General features: G+C 46.3%; 1 protein-coding gene across 3 annotated transcripts in view; it reads left to right on the top strand.

Annotated features, from left to right (window-relative positions):
- Positions 1-20,894, top strand: part of KIRREL3 (kirre like nephrin family adhesion molecule 3) — a 604,013-nt gene that overhangs the window by 396,527 nt on the left and 186,592 nt on the right. The gene's annotated exons all lie outside the window — the stretch shown is intronic.

The raw sequence follows: 20,894 nt of genomic DNA, 5'->3' as shown, positions 1-20,894 counted from the left end.
AAGAGGCTGTGACAGCGTGACACGCACTCCCTGCCGCAGGCAATGCAAATTATCTCAGGGTGCACTGGCTCCGCCTGCCCCCACCCCACACTTCTCCCTGGGGGTTTTCTCACCTCGTCTCTCTCCGTCTCTTTGTGCACACTCAGTCATACCTTCTCTGAGCAGAGCCCTGGGAAGCATGAGCTGGGGAAGGAGGAAAGAAGGGATCTGCTCAGGAACTTTCACTTCTATGTGTGAATAATTTCTAACTGCAAATAGACACACTGTGCTGAAGCTTGAAGGTTCAAGTTCTCATGTCATACTCCCCACTTCAAACCCCAGATCCAACATTTACCTGGTGTGTGTGGACCTCAGCAAGCTTCTTAGTCACTCTTTGACTCAGTTTCCTCCTGTGAAAATGGTAAAATAATAGGACATATCTGTTAGAGATATGTAAGGGTGCTCACGAAAGAGCAGAATGAATGAATGAGTGAACTAACAAATGGGACTTCCCTGGTGGTCCAATGGCTAAGACTCGATGCTCCCAAGGTAGGGGCTGGGTTCCATGCCTGGTCATTGGCCTACTTCTCTCCTGATCTCCTGCTAAGACCTCTTCATTGGCCAGACCCAATGCAAAGCCTATGGCAAGCGAGTCTCAGAGTCCACACAGTTCAGATTCACAGGGCAGTGGGCAGAATCTAGAGGAGCAAACAGTTATTTTCCAACACAACAGTCTCTCCACCCTCCAGAGAAAGCAGGGCAAAGCCCTGTCTCACAGCTGTCTTTTCTCCCCACTCCTTGCAGCCATTTGGAAAGAAAAGTGTCATGAGCAGCCCAAGAAACACCCCTTTGGCCCAGAGGCCCCTCAGCTGGTCCCCCACCCCTCACCCCAGAGCTTCACCCCAGGGAGCTAGGAGGCTGGCAGTTGCCAATCATTCATGTGCCCCCTCGGATCCCTGCTGAGCTTCCCAGGGCGCAAACATCTGGTTGTCTCCTGGGACCACAGTCCTGGTGTGCCTTCACCCACATGCGTACCTCCTCTGCAAACCAAGTCCACGCAGCAGGCCATGCTAAAGATCTCTACATCCCCCAGAGATCAGCTCAATGGAAGGAAATGTGAGACACACACCTTTCACACAGGTCTAGTCCAGAAACGAGAAATGTGCCTCATGGGCAGGGAGTGAGGGCAGGTGTTAGGAAGGGCAGAGAGGAAAGGAGAAAATGGAAAAAAAAAAAAAAACAAAAAAAAAAAGCCTTGTAATTAGATTCTGCAGGCTGCATCCTATGGCCAACCTTCCAGGCTCTCTAAACTAGGCTGTGCCCTTTAAATGCTCATTATCAACAGTTCACAAAGTGTGTGGGTGTGACACCTCTGCTGGGTCAGTGAAGTTTGCCTTCCTACTACAATTAGACACTTTCACAACATCCTCGGTTGCTCATATTTTACCCAGAAGAGACCCTGAACAGGAGCAAGGAGCCCTGAGGGGGCAATGAAGAGGGAGACTGGCTCCAGGTTGCTGAACAGACTCAGGGAATCCGAAGACTGGGAGGAGAAGGGGGTGCTCAGTATCACCCTTCCAGCATCGGCGGGGAGGATGGCCATCAAGTTTCTCTGTTCTGGTAGGGAGAGACAAAGAGGAAACAGATATGCCTTGCGCCAGGGGAAACGTGGGTGAGCCTTCAGAGGCGGGCTACAGAAAGGTTGATAATAGAACAAGTGGCTAGAGGAAATTGTGAGATCACCCACCATCACTAGGTGAGCTGTGAGGATGAGATATTGCTTTTCCTGCTCAGAGGGCATTTACCAACTGCCACCCCCGGTGGCTCCACAGTAAAGAACCCTCCTGCAACACAGGAGACACAGGAGACATGGGTTCGATCCCTGGGTAAGAAAGATCCCCATGGCAACCCACTCCAGTATTCTTGCCTCGAGAATTCCATGGACAGAGGAGCCTGGCGGGCTACAGCCCATGGGGTCGCAGAGTCAGACACTACTGAAGCGATTTAGCATGCATGCCTACTCTGTACTCTCAGGGTCCACAGCTTAGACATGTGCTCAAAATCCAAGGCTGGAGTGGAGGGGTGGGGGAGGGGGGTGAGGAAGGGGTGGGCTAAGTATATCTACATGGTCGCTGGGAGGTGGGCTGCTTGCCCCCAGTGCCCCGGGCAATGCTCCCACCACCAGAGAAAGAGAGCATTTCCTTCAGTATCTTACAGAGAAGGTGAGGCTGGTTGAGACCCCTAAGAGGGAGAGGGTCCTGGCAGGATGAGAGAGGAAAGCAAGGGTTGGATGAAATGTGTGATCAGAGGATGTAGCTAGGATGCCCTGCAAAGACAGGGGAAGTGTGTCCTGAGAAACACCATGGGACTAATTGTGCCTGAGCCAAGAATGCTCCCACGCATCCCCAGATGAAAGCCATGCCTTGGCCTGCTTGTTTCATGGTATTGATGGGTTTTATCCCTCAGAATTTCTATTTTCTCATTAGACCCACTCAACAAGCCTGCGAGGTAGGTAGGGCTGGTATGGTCCCTGTTTTTAAATGAGGAGCCCAGGCCCTTACAACTGGGCTGGGCTGCTATGCAACTTGGTGGTGGGTTAGTCGATAAGTCATGTCCGACTCTTGCAACCCCATGGACTATATAACCCACCAGGCTCTTCTGTCCATGGGATTCTCCAGGCAAGAATACTGGAGTGGGTTGCCATTCCCTCCTACAGGGATTTTCCCAACCCAGGGATCGAACCCAGGTCTCCTGCACTGCAGGCAGATTCTTTACAGACTGAGCTACGAGGGAAGCTATGCAACTTACCAGAGACCAACCTCACATCTGAAGCAGCAGCACTGGTTCTGGAGGCGAAGTCTGAGATTACGGTGCCGGCGTGGGTGGATTTTCGACTGTGTCTGATCAGAGCCTCATATGGCCTTTCCTTGGGCTGTGCAGAGAAACTTGTCTCATCCTCTTTCTTTTTTTTTTTATTTTATTTATCTTTAGATGTGCTGGATCTTAATTGCTGTGCACGACTTTCTCTGTAGTTGCAGTGCTCGGGCTTGTCATTGCGGTGGCTTCTCTTGTTGCAGAGTGTGGGCTCTAGGGCAGACAGGCTTCAGCAGTTGTGGCTCCCAGGCTTAGTTGGCATGTGGGATCTTCCCAGACCAGGGATCAAACCTGTGTCCCCTGCATTGGCAGGCGGATTCGTAACCACTGAACCACCAGGGAAGTCCCTCGTCCTCTTTTTAAAAGGGCTTTAATCCCAACGTGGGGGCTCCACTTCATGACCTCCTCTAAACCTCCCTGAACTCTGCCTCGTAACACCGTCGCAATGAGGATCAGAGCTTCAGCATATATTAATGCATTTGGGGGAGGAGGACGCCTAGCCCAGCTAGATGGTGGGAGAGAGAGCAGGAGGATTCAGGCCTCCCAATTCCTGACCACACAGCCACCACCCCATGCCGTCACTACCCCAGGAGAAGAGAGGAGCCCTCCGCTGGGCCCCCCAAGTGCTCTCTGAGCATCCGACATCTCTCTAAGCCTGCCAACACCCACAAAGAGCACCCCTCCCCCTCAGCCCGCCACCAATGCCATCTCCCTTCTCTCGAGCTAATGAGGCAGCAGGCCCCACGTGGGGTCCCAGTGACAGCTGCTAGGAGCGTGTTTACCGAAGCCAACCGCTGGACCTGACAAGACGTGTTAATTAGGAGATGATGCTGTGTGGTAGGACACATCGGCCTCGTGGCAGCTGGACGGGCAGCGTCAGTCACCATGGAGCTGAGGAGGCTGCCTTGACATCCCTCATTAAGGCAAAGCTTGTCCCCTCACCAGGTGACAGCCACAGACTTGGTGAAGACTCACCACTGGGTGTCCCAGCAAGGGGCACCTGGAGCCAGCCCAACGAGTGAGGTTTGGTTAGAGCCCACCTGTGGGAACGTGGACGAGACGACAATGCGTCCACAAGGCTTCCAGGGCCCTTCACAGTCTGGCTGCAAACCTACTGCTCCTGTGCCCCCAGCGATTCCAAACACTGCGAAGTCACCTTCCCAAGCAGGCCCATTCACACATCTATGGACTCATGCAGGTCTACACGCCAGAAGTCGCCCGATCCCCACTGCTTTCTCCTTATACGGAAACACAACGAAAGCTTACAGGTGCAGCTCAGATGCTGCCTTCTTGTAAAGCTTGGCCTCGTTCCTTCACAGGCAAGCACACACACACACACACACACACACCCTTCCTTTAAACGCGGTTCAAAACTTTTGTTTTTCTTTTTTAAATTTGTTATTCAAGTACAATTGATTTACAATCTTGTGTTAGTTTCAGGTATATAGCAAAGTGTGCATATATGCACGCACGCACACACACACACACACACACACACATATTCTTTTTCAGATTCTTTTCCCATATAGGTTATTACAAAATACTGAGTAGAGTTCCCTGTGCTAAACAGTAGGTCTGTTGTTTATCTATTTTATATACAGCAGTGTGTACATGTTACTCCCACATTTTTATTTGTCCCCCTCCCCTGCCCACCTTTCCAATTGGTAACCAGAAGTTTGTTCCCTATCTCTGAGTCTATTTCTGTTTTGTAAATAAGTTCATTTGTATCATTTTTAGGCTCCACATATCATATATTTGTCTTCCGCTATCTGACTTTCTTAGTATGAATATGATCATCTCTAGGTCCATCCATGTTGCTACAAATGGCACTAATTTGTTCTTTTTATGGCTGAGTAGTATTCCATTATATATATATATTATATAGATATAGATCAGATCAGATCAGATCAGTCGCTCAGTCATGTCCGACTCTTTGCGACCCCATGAATCGCAGCAGGCCAGGCCTCCCTGTCCATCACCAACTCCTGGAGTTCACTCAGACTCACGTCCATCAAATCAGTGATGCCATCCAGCCATCTCATCCTCTGTCGTCCCCTTCTCCTCCTGCCCCCAATCCCTCCCAGCATCAGAGTCTTTTCCAATGAGTCAGCTCTTCGCATGAGGTGGCCAAAGTACTGGAGTTTCAGCTTTAGCATCATTCCTTCCGAAGAAATCCCAGGGCTGATCTCCTTCAGATCTCCTTGCAGTCCAAGGGACTCTCAAGAGTCTTCTCCAACACCACAGTTCAAAAGCATCAATTCTTCGACACTCAGCCTTCTTCACAGTCCAACTCTCACATCCATACATGACCACAGGAAAAACCATAGCCTTGACTAGACGGACCTTTGTTGGCAAAGTAATGTCCCTGCTTTTGGATATGCTATCTAGGTTGGTCATAACTTTCCTTCCAAGGAGTAAGCGTCTTTTAATTTCATGGCTGCAGTCACCATCTGTAGTGATTCTGGAGCCCAGAAAAATAAAGTCTGACACTGTTTCCACTGTTTCCCCATCTATTTCCCATGAAGTGGTGGGACCGGATGCCATGATCTTCATTTTCTGAATGTTGAGCTTTAAGCCAACTTTTTCACTCTCCACTTTCTTCTTTATCCCAAAAGTTTTGAATTTCTGTTATTCTTGAATGAGACTTATTAACAGGCTGGTATGTACCACTACAGCTGTATCAGGGCCAGTTGTTAAAATTTGGAAATATTTTCATGCTGACAGATAAGGGGTCCAAGCCTCCTCGTCCAAGCTGCTTCTACTATTCCCAAACCCTCTCTCATGATACCCCCTACTGCCCAGCACCTAAAGGATTCATGCTTGGCATGAAGGGCCCTGCTTTAGCCCTGTGGCCCTATGGCCTGACCATTCTGATTGGTCAGTGCACTCACCTTGCCAATTATTGAACATCTGAATATCCACCCTGCTCACCGGTCTGCTGTGCCTCAAAGCAGGGTATTCTCTTTCCCCCATTAGAATGTCAGTCTCTCTTCCCCCGGGGGTCCATGGCTGCACATATGCCCGGGACCACTGTTTGCAAAGAACTTAATGGTAAAAGGGCACACACACACCCAAGATCCCCAGCCTGCTTCTGAGTTGAAGCTCTGCTTTTTCTCTCCTTTGGTTTCAATTCCATGAGGATTCTAGGCCCAAGACTGTAGAAATATATGCTGGCCAGGGCCAGCGCATGTGCCCTAAACCCGACCGATGGCTCCCACCCCACAGCTTTCTTTCTGTTCCAGAACACAGTCCCCCATTCACTGAAGAAGCATGCGGGGACACCTACTGTGTGCCTGGAAGTGGAATGCAGAAATGGAAGAGGCGCAGCGCCTCAACACACAAGTTCACATTGCACTGGGTTTAGACAAGAAAACAAGCACAGTGCACCAGGAAGGCTGAGATAATAGAGATAAAATAAAGGCTGAACGGTGTCCTGTGGAGCCTCAGAGGAGGAACCGCTACTAATTGCACACAGAGAGGCAGAGATGGTTCTCAGGCAGGAGAGAAGAGCCGGCTGTCTTTAAGGATGGCTAAGAGTTTCCCGGGCAGCCAGTGTACAAAAGATACAGAGGATAAGAGGACACAGAATGGGACTTCCCTGGTGGTCCAGTGGTTAGGACTCTGCCTGCCAATGCAGGGAGTGCAGGTTCGATCCCTGGTTGGGGATATTTCCTTCTAAAAAGCTCATGGCCAAAAAGCAAAGAATGCAACAGAAGGAATATTGTAACAAATTCAATACAGACTTTCAAATGGGTCCACATCAAGAAAAAAAAATTTTTATTTAAAAAAAATAAAAGGACACAGAAGGGTCAGCGATGTCCACAGTGGCTGGGAACAGGAGGGGCCAGACATCAAAGGGAAGATGGGGCGGGGTGGGCAGGATGAGAATGTGATCATGCCAAGGAGTTTATCCTGTCCACAGAGAGGGGCTGATGGAGGTCTGTATGCCGGGAACTGACAAGATCAGATTCATCTTGTAGCAAGATAATGTGAGTAGCAATACAGAGACTGAATTGGAATGTAGAAAGATTGGGCGGCCTGTAAAATTTGACTGAAATGGGATTTGTTTACGAGTAATTGATTTCTTACAATTACTAACCCTGAGGTTTTTTACAGAGCCTTTTAGAAGGAAATATCACTTGTTTCAGGTCATATATTCAAATAGTTTCCAGCAATCCTACCTAAAGGTGACTGGGGATAGACTTGGATAAGAAATTCTAAGATCTGAATTCTAGTCCAGGCCAGAACTGCCTCGCTGTGTGACCTTGAATAAGTAGCTTAACCTCTCTGAAAGCAGTCACTAAAGTCATGCACTAGCATAGTCCCATGCTCAGATCATGGGGCACAGGATAGGAGCTGTTACTCAGGGCTGGCTACTGCAGGACTAGAGGCATTCTGCTTCAATATTATCAGGGGCATGCAATGCTTCTGGGTGATGAGTGGGAAAGCATACCCTATTCTCTGCAACAGGGTAGAGTCTGATTTCCCAGGACCCAACAGGCTTTTGAGATATGCGTGTAAGAGCCCTGTGCTTTCTAATACTCAGTGACCTTCATGAGGAGTCACTAGGAAACGCTGTCAGCAGTCACCCCTGCCTCACTGCCACCACCCAACCTCACCCCGGTTCCCGCCATCCTTCCTGTGGTAGGCCTACCTCCCCAAGCTCTGGGTCAGTATCCAAGGGCCCCTTCCAGCAGCCCCGCGCTCATGGCTGGCCTCAAGTCAAGCATCCTGAGGTCGCCCCACATTACATCGTGACAGATGTTATTGATGCTTGGGAATTACTCAGCCCTTTGAAAACCCACAGCCGCAATATTTGTCTCCATTAACATCCGTGGCAGCACTTCAGTGAATCAATAGGATACTTAATGCTGAATTACAGGACATACCCAGGCAGCCTGCCTCCGTGGAGCCTAATCTGTCAGGTGAATAACACAGGACAGTGTTCCAAGCCCAGGGTGACAGCACCCAGACTAAGAAGGGGAGACCTAGCATAAACAAGCCTTTGTTTACCTGTTGGCTGGAAGTGAACCACAAATTCTTGATCTTTCCAATTATAGTTGTGTTTTTTTTTAAAGCACCTGATGGTGTTTTCTTTTCTTTCTGGCATATGAATCATGCTTCATCGTATAAGAAAAACACGTGGGTTTTGGAGGAGAAGAAAAGAGTCATCTGTTTAGAGAAAATAACAGATGACCGAGCTGCACAAATGTTTCCCCATTTACCTCCCCACTCCCCACACCGCAATCAAATATTCTGGCTTTATCCCCCTATCTCTATGTCCTTCATTCCGATTTTCTTAATATACATTTTTTAAATTATGGTTTATTTTTGTTTATTTATTTATTTATTTTATTTTTGGCTGCACTGGGTCTTCGTGGCTGGCTGCAGGCTTTCTCTTGTTTCGCAAAGAGGGGGCTACTCTCTGTTATGGTGCCTGGGCTTCCCGTTGCGGCGGCTTCTCTTGTGGAGCGCAGGCTCTAGGGCACTCAGGCTTCAGTAGCTGTGGCACTCAGGCTTACTTGCAACATGTGGGATCCTCCTGGACCAGATATCAAACCCGTGTCCCCTGCACTGGCAGGCAGATCCTTAACCACTGTACCCCCAGAGAAGCCCCTTCATTCCTCCTGATTCGACCCACAGCGCCATTTTCCTTGTTAGTAGCCTGGCCTGTCCTCCAGGGACCTCAAAGCACTACATCACCGTCCATCACCAGTGTGGACGGTGCTTCCCGGACCACAGCCATTGCCGGGGAAGAGAAGGGGTCCAGTCCTCCTCATCTCAGTTTCTGCCTCTTCCCTTCCGACCAGATCAAGCATTATTTACTGAATTCAGAGGACTGCTCACTATTATTTTCTCAACAGGCTGAAATATCTACCCACCAGCCCCTCCTGAACTGAGGGGAAGGTGGGGCATAACTTACTTGCTGGGCTCATCACAGGCCCCACTTCATTGACAAGGACATTTCTGGTTGATTGGTCGGTTCACTTTCTTGAGGGCCTGGAATTTCACCCTGTATCTTTGTCTGCTAGCTTGATATTTAGTCAGTGAGGTTCTTCTCCCTGCTTCCTTTGGCTTCTCCACTCTTTGATTTTAAGAAAGCAATAGGGACACCCTGCACACAGCCTAGCCCTGACCACAGGCACATTCCAGGGGCTGCAGAATCTCATCAAACATCAAGTGGTCGACTTCACACAATACCAACCCAGTCCCTTCCTTCAAAGACCTTGAAATTATAGTGAAGGGGCAACAGACTGAGAGGAACACGTGGGATGAAGTGTCCATGGAGAATGAGGAGACCCCGCTTCATCCATCTGCACAGAATCCAGGCTGAGTCTCTTAAGGGACGCTGCCCCTCCCCCACTGTGGGGCTTGGCTCAAGGCACTGAGGAAGGGGAGAGTTTCCTGGCGAGTCAGACTGTTCACGTGCAAAGAGCCTCTGCTTCCCTTCACTTCCAGGTGATTCCGTCTTCTACCCTGGTTGTTATTCAGTTGTGTCCGACTCTTTGCAACCCCATGGACTGCAGCACACCAGGCTTCCCTGTCCTTCACTATCTCCTGGCATTTACTCAACCTCATGTCCATTGACTTTATGATGCCATCCAACCATCTCATCCTCTGTCAACCCCCCTTCTCCTCCTGCCCTCAATCTTTATCAGCATCAAGGTCTTTTCCAGTGCATTGGCTTTTCACATCAAGTGGCCAAAGTACTGGAGTTTCAGCTTCAGCATTGGTCCTTCCAGTGAATATTTATGGTTAATTTCCTTTAGGATTGACTGGTTTGATCTCCTTCGTGTCTACCCTGGAGCTGTGTTTTAAAACAAGGAAAAAAGAAGCAGGCTGCCCCGCCAGCTTTGTCACCGTAGACAAATGACTACCTAGTTCTATTTTCTTATCTTTAAAATGGAGCAAAGGTTGTGGGGAAAATCACATGAGATAATTAGTGGGTGAGACATTATAAATTATAAATGTGATACAAATGGGCTCTGAGAGTCAGATTGCCCTGGTTCAAATTCTGCACGCACCGCTCCTTAGTCGTGTGGACCTTGTGCAAAACTCTTGAATTCTCAGTGCCCCAGTCTCCTCATTGTGAAGTGGGATTCAAATAGTATCTGCTTTATGAGATCTAGTTTAAGAATTAAAAGCATGAATATAGATAGAGCACTGAAAACAGTGTCTGGAATGTACTTAGGATTCTAAAGTTAGAATACTTACTCTTTTCCTGTTTTAGAATTTGAGCTCCTGGGATTCAAGATCTAGTCTCCCCTAAAGGATAATAAAGGTGCCAAGTTAATTGCACTGAGAACTGATAAGGGTGTCTGAGATCTTGCCGTGGTCACACGGGCCACCAATTGCTGTCCTACAGAGGGGTTATCTGTATGGCCCTTCCTCCAGAGGGACCAAGAGCATCATCACTCAGAACCACACCCCCGCTACTCTCCTTCCACTTTCACCAAGACCCTCATCCGAGAACAGAAACTCAAGGTTCAACGTGGAATAAAATATGTCACCATTTTTAACAACATTTAGAAGGCGCCTCTAAGAAGAGTAATTAAAACAGCACCCAGAGGTGTGATAACTTTTTCTCTAAGAACACAGAGTTCTCTGCTGGCTGGTTTAGCACATGAAAATTATTGTATACAAAGTAACTTAAAGATGCAGGATGAGCCACAAATCCCAAGAGAGATTAGGGACTGCAGCAAAATAATGACACAAATGCAGTCCCAGATACAGCTGTAACGGGTGCTGAGGCTCGGATTCCTGCCAGCCCAGCTCCTGGCCAGCACGTGGACAGTGACTCAGAGCTCTTCACTCCAGAAAAAACTCAACTGAGAGCCCCAGGGGTTCTCTGGTGGCACTAGTGATGAAGAGCCCGCCTGCCGACACAGCAGACGTTAAGAGACGCCGGCTGAATCCCTGGGTCGGGAAGATCCCCTGGAGAAGGGCATGGCAACCCACTCCAGTGTTCTCACCTGGAGAATCCCATGGACAGAGGAGCCTGGTGGGCTATGGTCCACAGGGTCCCAAAGAGTCGGACACGATTGAAGCAACTTAGCACACACACACGAGCCCCAGGGACTGCTCCCCCAGACCTCCAACTCAGCAGTCAAAACTGAGCATTTTCCACCCAAGTTGGACAAGATAATTACCTTCATACAGTTTGAGAAACATGGTGATAGATCTCATTTTATTTAGTACATTAAGGTTAGAATTTGTGCAAGACAGTAAAGCAAATCTAAAAATATATGGTACTATAGTAAAATCAATAGGGATTATTAGGAACGGAGTGTTATATCAGAGGCAATAAAGGCTTGGAAATCCAAGAAAACAATGTTCCCAGTAAACCTACGATAAATGACTATGATTTAATCACTTGGTAAATAAGCCAGTATTTCTATGGGTTTTATTGTTTCATGGTATTAAAAATGCACATTAGGGATTCTCCAAGATAACTCTTCTAAAGAGTATATCTCAGAGTAGCATCATTTTGGCAATTTATGCTTTTAAATAATAGTATATTATTTTCTTCGTAGATCTACTTTTTTAAGCCTCTCACATGCTTTTAAGATTTCACTTGCCGTTAGGTGATCACGCTGAAGATTCTCAGGTCTTTGAACACATGAAATTATATTACCCATGCCCTTTCTCCTACTTCATAGAACATGCACACTTGGGAATTCCTACAAGGAACTTGGTTTTCCGAACTGCTTTCCATTTATCTGGATAGTAATTCCAGACGTTGGTTTAGAAAATTGGAAGCCGTCTGACTTGAAGTTCTCATCTCCTATTCAAATAACCCAAATCAAAAGGGGCTCTCCCCATCCCCCACTCAGAGCTGTTCTGAATAGTCAAATGAAGATTAAACTCTTGATTTAAGTAGCTACATCTTAGCAGTAATTAACATGTATATCAAATACTCTTTTTCCCCCTTTGATATGATGTGGTACTAGAATTTAAACCCTGATGAAGGTGCCAAAATTAACTGCAATGGGAAATGAATAATAATTCCTTTAAGATGACTTTGCCCTTTGCATTAGCTTACATGTGAGCCCTTTTCCAAACTCCGCACTCTGCTCTTAGGAAATCTGCAAATCAGGCACACAGGTCAGTTCCAAAGATCTATGAGTCCAGGGCAAAAAAGAAAAAAGCCTTAGTCCTATGCCCGTGTCTGCATATGTTCTCATTCGTGTTAGCTGGACGCACTCTTCTAATGAAAAAAGCAGAGGTTGTCTTCTCTAAGTTTGGATGATTTATAAGAAGTTAGAGAAGGAATTTAAAATGGGGTGTGAGGCAGGAAGAAGAGATCGAGAGACCTGTAAAGGCATTTGGAGCAAGAAGAAAGAAAATGAAGGTGGGACCAGAGAAGGGACGTTGTTTTCTTGGATTTTCAAGGCTTTATTGCTCCTTCTTTGTGTAAAAATCCTTTGATTTAACTTCCTAGGGCAGTGGTTCTCTATTTTTTGAGGATGATGAAAATTTGAGATCTGAGTAAAGCTCTGAAATCTCTTCCCAGAAATGCACACATAACACACCTATGCACACCTATAAAGACACCATTGTGTATGGGATGTGTGGACCCAGCTGCAGGCCTGGAAATCCCATATTAAGAACTGCTGTACCGTAAAGACTTAGTCTAATACCCTTACTTAGTGAATATCCATGCAATTAAGAGTGCCTTAAATCCTGGGCTTGTTGAAAGTAGGGGTTTGGGGTTTTTTGTTTTTTTTTTTTTTAGATCTGATCAAATTTCCCATTTATTTATGAGCAGTATTTTGCAAACTTTAGTTTTCTGCATCCCGTCTGTCATATCCATTTACCATGTCCATGCCGTAGTACCATAGCTGTACTATTACTGACAAAGTTTTTCTTTAAACTATCTTATTCTTCAAAAGTAAGTTTGTGAAACTTCCCTGCTAGTCCAGTGGCTAAGACTCTGTGCTCCCAATGCAGAGGGCCTGGGTTCAATCCCTGGTCAGGGAAATAGGTCCCACATACTGCAACTAAGAGTTTGTATGCCACAACTAAAGATCAAAGATCCTGTGTGCCACAACTAAAACCTGGCACAGCCAAGCAAATAAAATAAATAAATATTTTTTGAAAAGTATGCTTTTTACAAGATACCACATTTTAATAAGGTCATGGATAAACAAGAGATCAGTCAGTGGAGAATGATCAAGATGGTGAGGAATCTAGAATCCAAGTATGGACTGAAATATTAGGGGAAGTTTAGAAAGAACTACGGGGAAATATGATGGCTAATAAGAAAAATACGAAAAAGAAAGCAGCCTTGTTCAGTGTTTTCTGTTGGTTTTTGGTGCAGAAATCATTTTACTAGAAGAACCAAGTTTGATCAGTAGGAAAGATAATAATCTTCCCGACAATTAGAAGCTCCTCCTTGCAATCTAGTCTCCAGATAGCATCTTTTCAAAATATGAATCAGATTACATCACTTTCCCATTCAGGCCCATCTGATGGCTTCCCACCACCCTTGGAATAAAATGCAGAGTCCCCACTATGGCAGGTGGGTCCTACACCGTCTGGCTCCCACCTTCCTCTCTGGGCTCATCTCCTCCCCATCCTCCTCCAACTTGATTCTTCTCCAGGCTGTTGGCCTTGTTTCAAGCAATAAACTCAGTCTCACCTCAAAGACTTGCTATGTCTGGTTTCCTCTGCTTCAGATGCTCTTCCCTGGATCTTGGGGAGATGGTATGTCTCAGTTCAGTTGTCACGTCTTGAGCAAGCTCTTCCCTAAATGTTCAATCTCAAATGGTCCCCACACCCACACACCCTCTGCCACTGTTTCATGGTCTCCAATGCACTTATCACCACCAGAAACTCTTTCATTTACTTTTTCTTTTCTAATACTTGTTTCCCCACTAGAACGCAAGACCCATGAGAACCAGGGCCTTGTCTGGCACACCGCTTCTGAAAGTGTCTGAAACAAAGTAGGCATTTATACCTTGGGTGGGCAGGAATCAGACAGAACTTCCTCACGAAGTCATTCATGGGTTTTCTTTCCACAGAGGTGGGTGAATCAAGTCACAGCCCTTATCAAGGATGCTCCTAGCGTTGAATAGGTAAATGAATTCAACTCTAATTTTCAGTTCTGAGATTTGCACATTTCATAGCCTGATGTCACAGAGGGAAAAGAGCATGCACTTTTAAATCAGACGGGCCTGGGCTTAAATCTTATCAATAGTTTTGCTAGTTAAACATGGGGCACTCTGGGCAAGTCAGTTAACCTCCCTGGACTTCAGTGTACTCCTTACATGAAAAATGGGAATAAAACTACATATCTTGCTGGGTTGTGGGGAGGATTTAAGAAGATAACAAGTATGATGCACCGAACACAATGCCTTGTAAGGGTGCTACAATGGCGTCTCTATTCATGCATCAGAACTTGCTCTACGGCCCACCAACATTTGACAAGAAGGCTGACTTGTTGGCAATATTCAAGCTGGAAGTTTTGGAGGGCATCTTCGTTTCCTGAGAAAACAACATGCCTCTTCAAATTCTTTTTGAAAGTAAATATAAATTCTGGAGGACAGACATCAAAAGGAATGTCTGGCCTTTCATTTCTGACCCAAATCACAGTTTATCCCTGCCATCGATGTAGTTCTGAATTTCTCTGCGGTGGATCTGGAGGTTCCCCTCTTTTTTTCACTCCTTCCCTCAGGTTTAAATGGCAGACAGAGCTGGGTTTCTCCCTGACTGCCATCTAACCGCTCACTGACCAAATCCATGTCTGTCTGATGATGAGAGCATCCTTCCAACCCACAAGGGAACCCAGATTCACCCCTCCCATGGGCTGAGACTGTGGCCTCAACCTGGTCTGGCCAGGAGAACCCCCTCCCAACAATCACTTGGTAAATCGGGGTTATTTGCCCAGGAAAACCCCCTCAGAGGATATCCTCCTAAGTCCCCAACTTTAGTTCAGACTGCCCTAAGGTATGGCATCTGCAAGAGAATGTAACATAATGAAAAACAGAGGGTTAAGTCGTGTTTAGATAAGACTCACTCTGCTGCTGCTGCTGCTGCTAAGTCACTTCATTCGTGTCCAACTCTGTGCGACCCCATAGACAGCAGCCCACCAAGCTCCCCCATCCCTGGGATTCTCCAGGCAACAACACTGGAGTGGGTTGCCATTTTCTTCTCCAAAGCATGAAAGTGAAAAGTGAAAGTGAAGTCGCTCAGTCGTGTCCAACTCTAGCAACCCCATGGACTGCAGCCTACCAGGCTCCTCCGCCCATGGGATTTTCCAGGTAAGAATACTAGAGTGGGGTGCCATTGCCTTCTCCAAAGACTCACTCTAGTTTCTAATTTAATCTTCAAACACCTTTGAGTCTCAGTTTTCCCATCTGTAAAAGGGAATCAGCAACATATGGGAAGGTGGATTTTCAGTGCCCAATTCTCCAGTACTTGCTCCCATCCTTATGCTTACCATCTAGTCACTGCCACCCCCAACCCCTCCAGAGAAAGAGGGGACACCTCTATGCCTAAGAAATCTAACAGGAGAGTGGTCACTGCAGCCAACTAAATTCCCCCCTGCTTCCACGTGAAGTTTGACCGTGTTTATGATAAATGCCACGACCTTTAGAACAATGCACCCTGTGTTAAAGGAATCGCCCATCCCACCGACTTATCCTCCCCTCTTCCCTTTTCCTGCCTCTCCTTGCCCTGTGCTGGCCCCTCTCCCATCCAGTCTCCCAAGCCTCCATTTCCCAGTGCTCCTTGGAGCCTTCTGCTAATTGGCAGCGCCATCTCAGGAATATTATTTCTGTGCCTTTGGCTATGTCATCACTTTGATGGAAGACTTCCTGGGAGCACTCTTTCCTTCATCAGCTGCTTCAACCCCTCCGCCTTATTCCCTGAGCCACGCGGTAATGCAATCACTGTGTCTGTGTGACATGAACAGAGAAGTAACACGTTGTTTCATGGCCAAAGCAGTCTTGCATCTCCCTCCCAAGACCCAGGACTCCTCTCTCCATTCTGCCCTCTCGCCAGGGGCATACACGGGAGTCTGCTCCCTAGACATGTCACCATGGACTTTAATGAGAAAAGCAGGCGGGTGGCAGAGGAGGTCACGACACCCATTACTTGGAGATGACCACTGCTGCCGGGAGAGCTTTCCATCCTGGAGCCTGTGCGGCAGAGGTGGTGAGGCTCCCTCTGTGGACCAGACCCACACCTTGCTTGCTGGTGGAGCCGGGGTAGGAGGCTGATGGGAGCAGTAACCAGGTGACCCAGGACTTAAAAAATCCGCCCTGCTTCTGGTTCTGTTATCATCTGGGACCAGCCTAACTCCATCTGTATTCACTGCCATGGCGTAGTTAACCTAAATAGTTGTGTATCTTCAATCTGAGCACCTCTGGGGCTGGGGAGCCCTCTGTAACCCCAAAAAGCCCACGCAGGGTGCTGGCAGGCAGATAGCACAACAGTTAGGAGCACAGTTTTGGTTTTTGGTTTTTTTAATTGCCACAGTGTTGTGTTGTCTTTTAAGTATTTATTTATTTGTTTGTGTCGGGTCTTAGTTGCTGCATGAGGGCTCTTTGTTCCGTCACGTGGGATCTTCCACATTGAGGCGCACAGACCCTCTAGTTGTGGCAACACAGGCTTAATCACTCCCCAGAATGTGGGATCTTAGTTCCCTGAGCTGGGATCAAACCCATGTCCCCTGGATTACAGAGCAGATTCTTAATCACTGGACCACCAGGGAAGTCCCAAAGCACAGATTATGAGGCAGACAGGCTTAAGTTCCCAGCCAGTCTCTGCTACATGCTAGCAATGACTTTGCACATTACTTGACCACCTGGTCTCCTTAACTGTGCATGTGTGTGTGCTCAGTCACTCAGTCGTGTCCGACTCTTTGCAACCCTATGGACTGCAGCTTGCCAGACTTCTCTGTCTATGGGATCTTTCAGGCAAGAATACTGAAGTGTGTTGACGTTTCCTCCTCTGGGGGATCTTCCCAGGAATCAAACCAGCATCTCTCCTGTGGCCTCTGCATTAGCAGGCGGATTCTTTACCACTGAGCCACCTGGGAAAGCCCTTCCTTAACTGTAGACTGGGGTAATAAATAGATCTACCTCTCAAAGCACTGGAAGAGTTAAAGGAAATAAGCAAGGAAAGTGCTCTGCCTAGTGGGCATTAATGACAGTCATTCACCATCATAGAAATGGTTATCGGCATTTGTTGAAGACCATGTCAGGAACTGGATTAAGTACTAGGAATACAGAGGTGAAAAAGATATGGTCTCAAGGTGGAGAAGATGGTCATAAAAGCAGGTGACAGGGAATATGGGAGCATAGCTCTATATTACAATAATTCTTCCTTATAATGCAACAAAATCGGTTCCCCAGACTCTCTACACACTGGCCCAAGTTCATCCCCCTGGAGCAACTGAAAATCACTCCAATCCTTTTTCCGCATGACAGCCCTTCAGCCTATTGAAGACCACAAATCATGTCCCCTCAAGTCCCCCCTCTTTTCTAAGTTAAACAGTCCCAGTGCCCCTCTAAAAATAATAAACCTGGCTTATCTTTCCATATGCCTTTCTCCAAAAAGCAAAAGGTATTTTACCACCCCAGCTCAATCATCTTTTCAGCACAACGGGCCCACAAAGACAGGAAGATGTATTTGCCCGATCCAGACCTGATACCAAGAGAGATTCAATTCCATTTGGGACCCCCAGCTGAGATATGCCAAATCCCAGCTCAGAGGCACTGTCCAGTGACTGTGGCCTTCTTTTCTGTTTCACCAACTTTGACTGCTAAGACATCACTGCCTGGCTTATAGCATCAGGCAACCAAAAATCTGAAGGAACATTTGAGACCATCTGGACCAGGGTTATCTGCCTGGGCTTTATGATAGAAGTTCCTGGGGAGTGTTTTATACAGACACCAATGGCCAGTGCCATTTACCTACAAGAAATTCTTTTTTTTAGTTCTGGCTGTGCCATGCAGCATGTGGGATCTTAGTTCCCCAAGCAGGGATAGAATTCGAGCCTGCTACAATGGAAGTGCAGTCTTAACCGCTGAACTGCCAGAACAGTTCCAAGAAATTCTTATTCACTTGCTCTAAGGGCCTGGCCATCAGAATAATTTCCAGAGCTTCCCAGGGCATTCTAATACACAACCAGGATTAAAAACCTGCCAGTCTAGCGCACCATTTCCTTGTGCACTTGAGAAAACTGTCCAAAGAGTAGAAGTGATCTATCTGTTCAAGTTTACAAAGCCAGTTAGAGGAGAAGGCAGCATTAGAAACCCTGGCTTCTGCCTCCCAGTCTAGTATCTTTTCACCAGACTACCTGGAGATTAACATCCTGACTTCAGACTAGAACCCAAGGGGTGTGCCTTGAGATGCTATAGGGAAATAGACAATGGATTTTACTCTTCCAAGCCCTAAACCCACCACGTTAATCCCTCTCTCTTTTCTAAGTCTTTCTACTCCTCCCTCACCTCTGTACTCCAGTCTTAAAATGTGGTGTCAAAATGCCATCCACAAAGGGAGAGCTCTATTCAGTTTTCAGCCAAAAGAATTACACAGGAAAGAACCTCACCGTAAATCAAAAGCCAAAAGCAATTCTTAAAACCAAATTAAGGTCCTGAGCATTCAGCAAAGCCTCTTTAGAAATCAACCCTTCAGGTTCAGTTCTCTGCTAGATAAAGGCTATGTAAGGGAGGGCGAAAAAGAAACAGTATTAAAATTCCAGAAATGTAATCTGAAATAAATAAGTGATATTCTGGCCAAGGTAGTGCAAGGGTTTTAGTTCCCAATATGAGGGAGCTACTTTACATTTTAATAACTGCTCATTGAGAAAATAATATTATTGCTCTGGTATTGGGAGATTATTTGTGAACAAAAAATATTAGAACTTGTCAGGAAGGCATTTATTTTCTTTTTTCCTTCTTTCTCTACTGCAATATTCTTCTACCTAATAGAAGATGATTACAAAAATAATTATATCAACCAGTAGCCAATACACACACAATAAATGGGGAAAAATGAAGGTTGTCTGGCATCGGATTGCAAACATGAGAAGGGGAAAGCGTGTGTCAAAGCACACGGGGATAATTGCACATCAGTCAGATGATTACAGAGTGGGTGGAAAAAATTAAGGCAGCTGATTGGCTGCCGCATGTTCATATCCCAGATGGAAATCAGAACCTGGATCAGAACTCATTAGTCAAATTACCCACTCCCTGTATCCATGTGGAAAAGCCAGAAGCGCAGATGGAGTTCTGTGTCTGAGAAAATAATCTAACCTTAAAACCCTGCCCCGTATGAGTCTGTAATCACAGAGCACTGGGATCCAGAGCCAGTTTCTGATGGCTCTTGAACTCCTGAAATTATGTGTATTCATACATATACACTTATCTAGAAAGAGATTCCATGTTTTTTAATATACTTCTAGAAAAGCTATTCATCAAAAATAAATATAAATAAAAATCAAGAACCATTCAACTGCTCTACCTCCTTCATTTGAAAAATAAACTAAAAACTGTCCCCAGAAAGTAGTTTGGCAGTTCTGCAAAAAATTAAATGTGAGGTTACTCTATGACCCAACAATTCCACTCCTAAGTATGTAGAACTAAGAGCCTATGCTCACACACAAATGTTCATGCAGCTTTATTCAAATAGGTGGAAGATAGAAACTGAAATGTCCATCTTATGATGAATAGATAAAATATGATATATTTATGCATGGAGTATTATACAGTCACAAAGAGGAATGAAGTATTGATACAGGGTGCAACATGGATGAACCTTGAAACCATTATGCTAAGTGAAGGCAGTCACAAAAGGCCACATACGATATGATTCCATTTATATGAAATATCCAGGATGGTCAGATTCTTTTTCTTTTTTTGGCCTCAAGGCATGGCTTGCAGGATCTCAGTTCCCCAACCAGGGATTGATCTCCAGGCCCCAGGAGTGAAAGTGTCGCATCCTTATCACTAGACCATCATGGAATTCTCCAAGAATGATCAGATTCTTAAAGACAGAAAACAGATTAGTGGTCGCTGGGCGGGATGGGTTGGGAATTGGAAGTGATTGCTAATGGGTACAGGGTTTATTTTTAGGGTGATGAAAATGTTCCAACTTAGCTAATAAAAATGGTTACAAGATGTTGTAAATATACTTAAAAGCCACAGTATTGCGCAATTTTAAAATGCTGAATTTTACGTTAGGTGAATTATAGCCTCATTTTTTGAGTGTCCAAAAAGTATCCCCAAGTTCACCAATCAACAGCAGAGCAAAGTCATAGGTGAGCATTTTGAGAGCAAATAGAAATTAGGGGAAAGTAACCCAAATTGGGGTTTCCCAGGTGACACAGTGGTGAAGAATTCCCTTGCCAATTGTTGGGGCATAAGAGATGCAGGTTTGATCCTTAGGTCAGGAAGACCCCCTGGAAATGGCACCCCACTCCAGTACTCTTGCCTGGAAAATCCCATGGATGGAGGAGCCTGGTAGGCTGCAGTCCATGGGGTCACGAATAGTTGGACACGACTGAGCGACTCCCTTTTCACTTTTCACTTTCATGCATTGGAGAAGGACATGGCAACCCACTCCAGTGTTCTTGCCTGGAGAATCCCAGGGACAGTGGAGCCTGGTGAGCTGCAGTCTATGAGGTCTCACAGGGTCAGACACGACTGAAGCGACTTAGCAGCAGCAGCAGCAGCAGGTGACACCGTGGTGAAGAATTCCCTTGCCAATTCATGGGGCATAAGAGATGCAGGTTTGATCATTGGGTCAGGAAGATCCCCTGGAAATGGCAACCTGCTCCAGTATTCTTGCCTGGAAAATTCCATGGACAGAGGAACCTGGTGGACTATAGTCCATAGGGTCACAAAGAGTGGGACACGACTGAGCACACAAACACACACACACACACACACACACACACAAAACCCAAATTGAGATCATATGTATTTATGCACTCCAGCATTGATGGAGGCTCATTATATTCCAGGACACCCCGTAGTGAAATAATACATGTACTCATGGTCTCTTGGACTGACATTCGAGTGGGAAGATGA

This window comes from Bos indicus, chromosome 29, assembly GCF_029378745.1.
Source record: "Bos indicus isolate NIAB-ARS_2022 breed Sahiwal x Tharparkar chromosome 29, NIAB-ARS_B.indTharparkar_mat_pri_1.0, whole genome shotgun sequence".
NCBI classification, from domain to species: domain Eukaryota; kingdom Metazoa; phylum Chordata; class Mammalia; order Artiodactyla; family Bovidae; genus Bos; species Bos indicus.
Note: the sequence above shows the minus strand (reverse complement) of the source record. Positions and strands in the feature narration are given on the sequence as shown.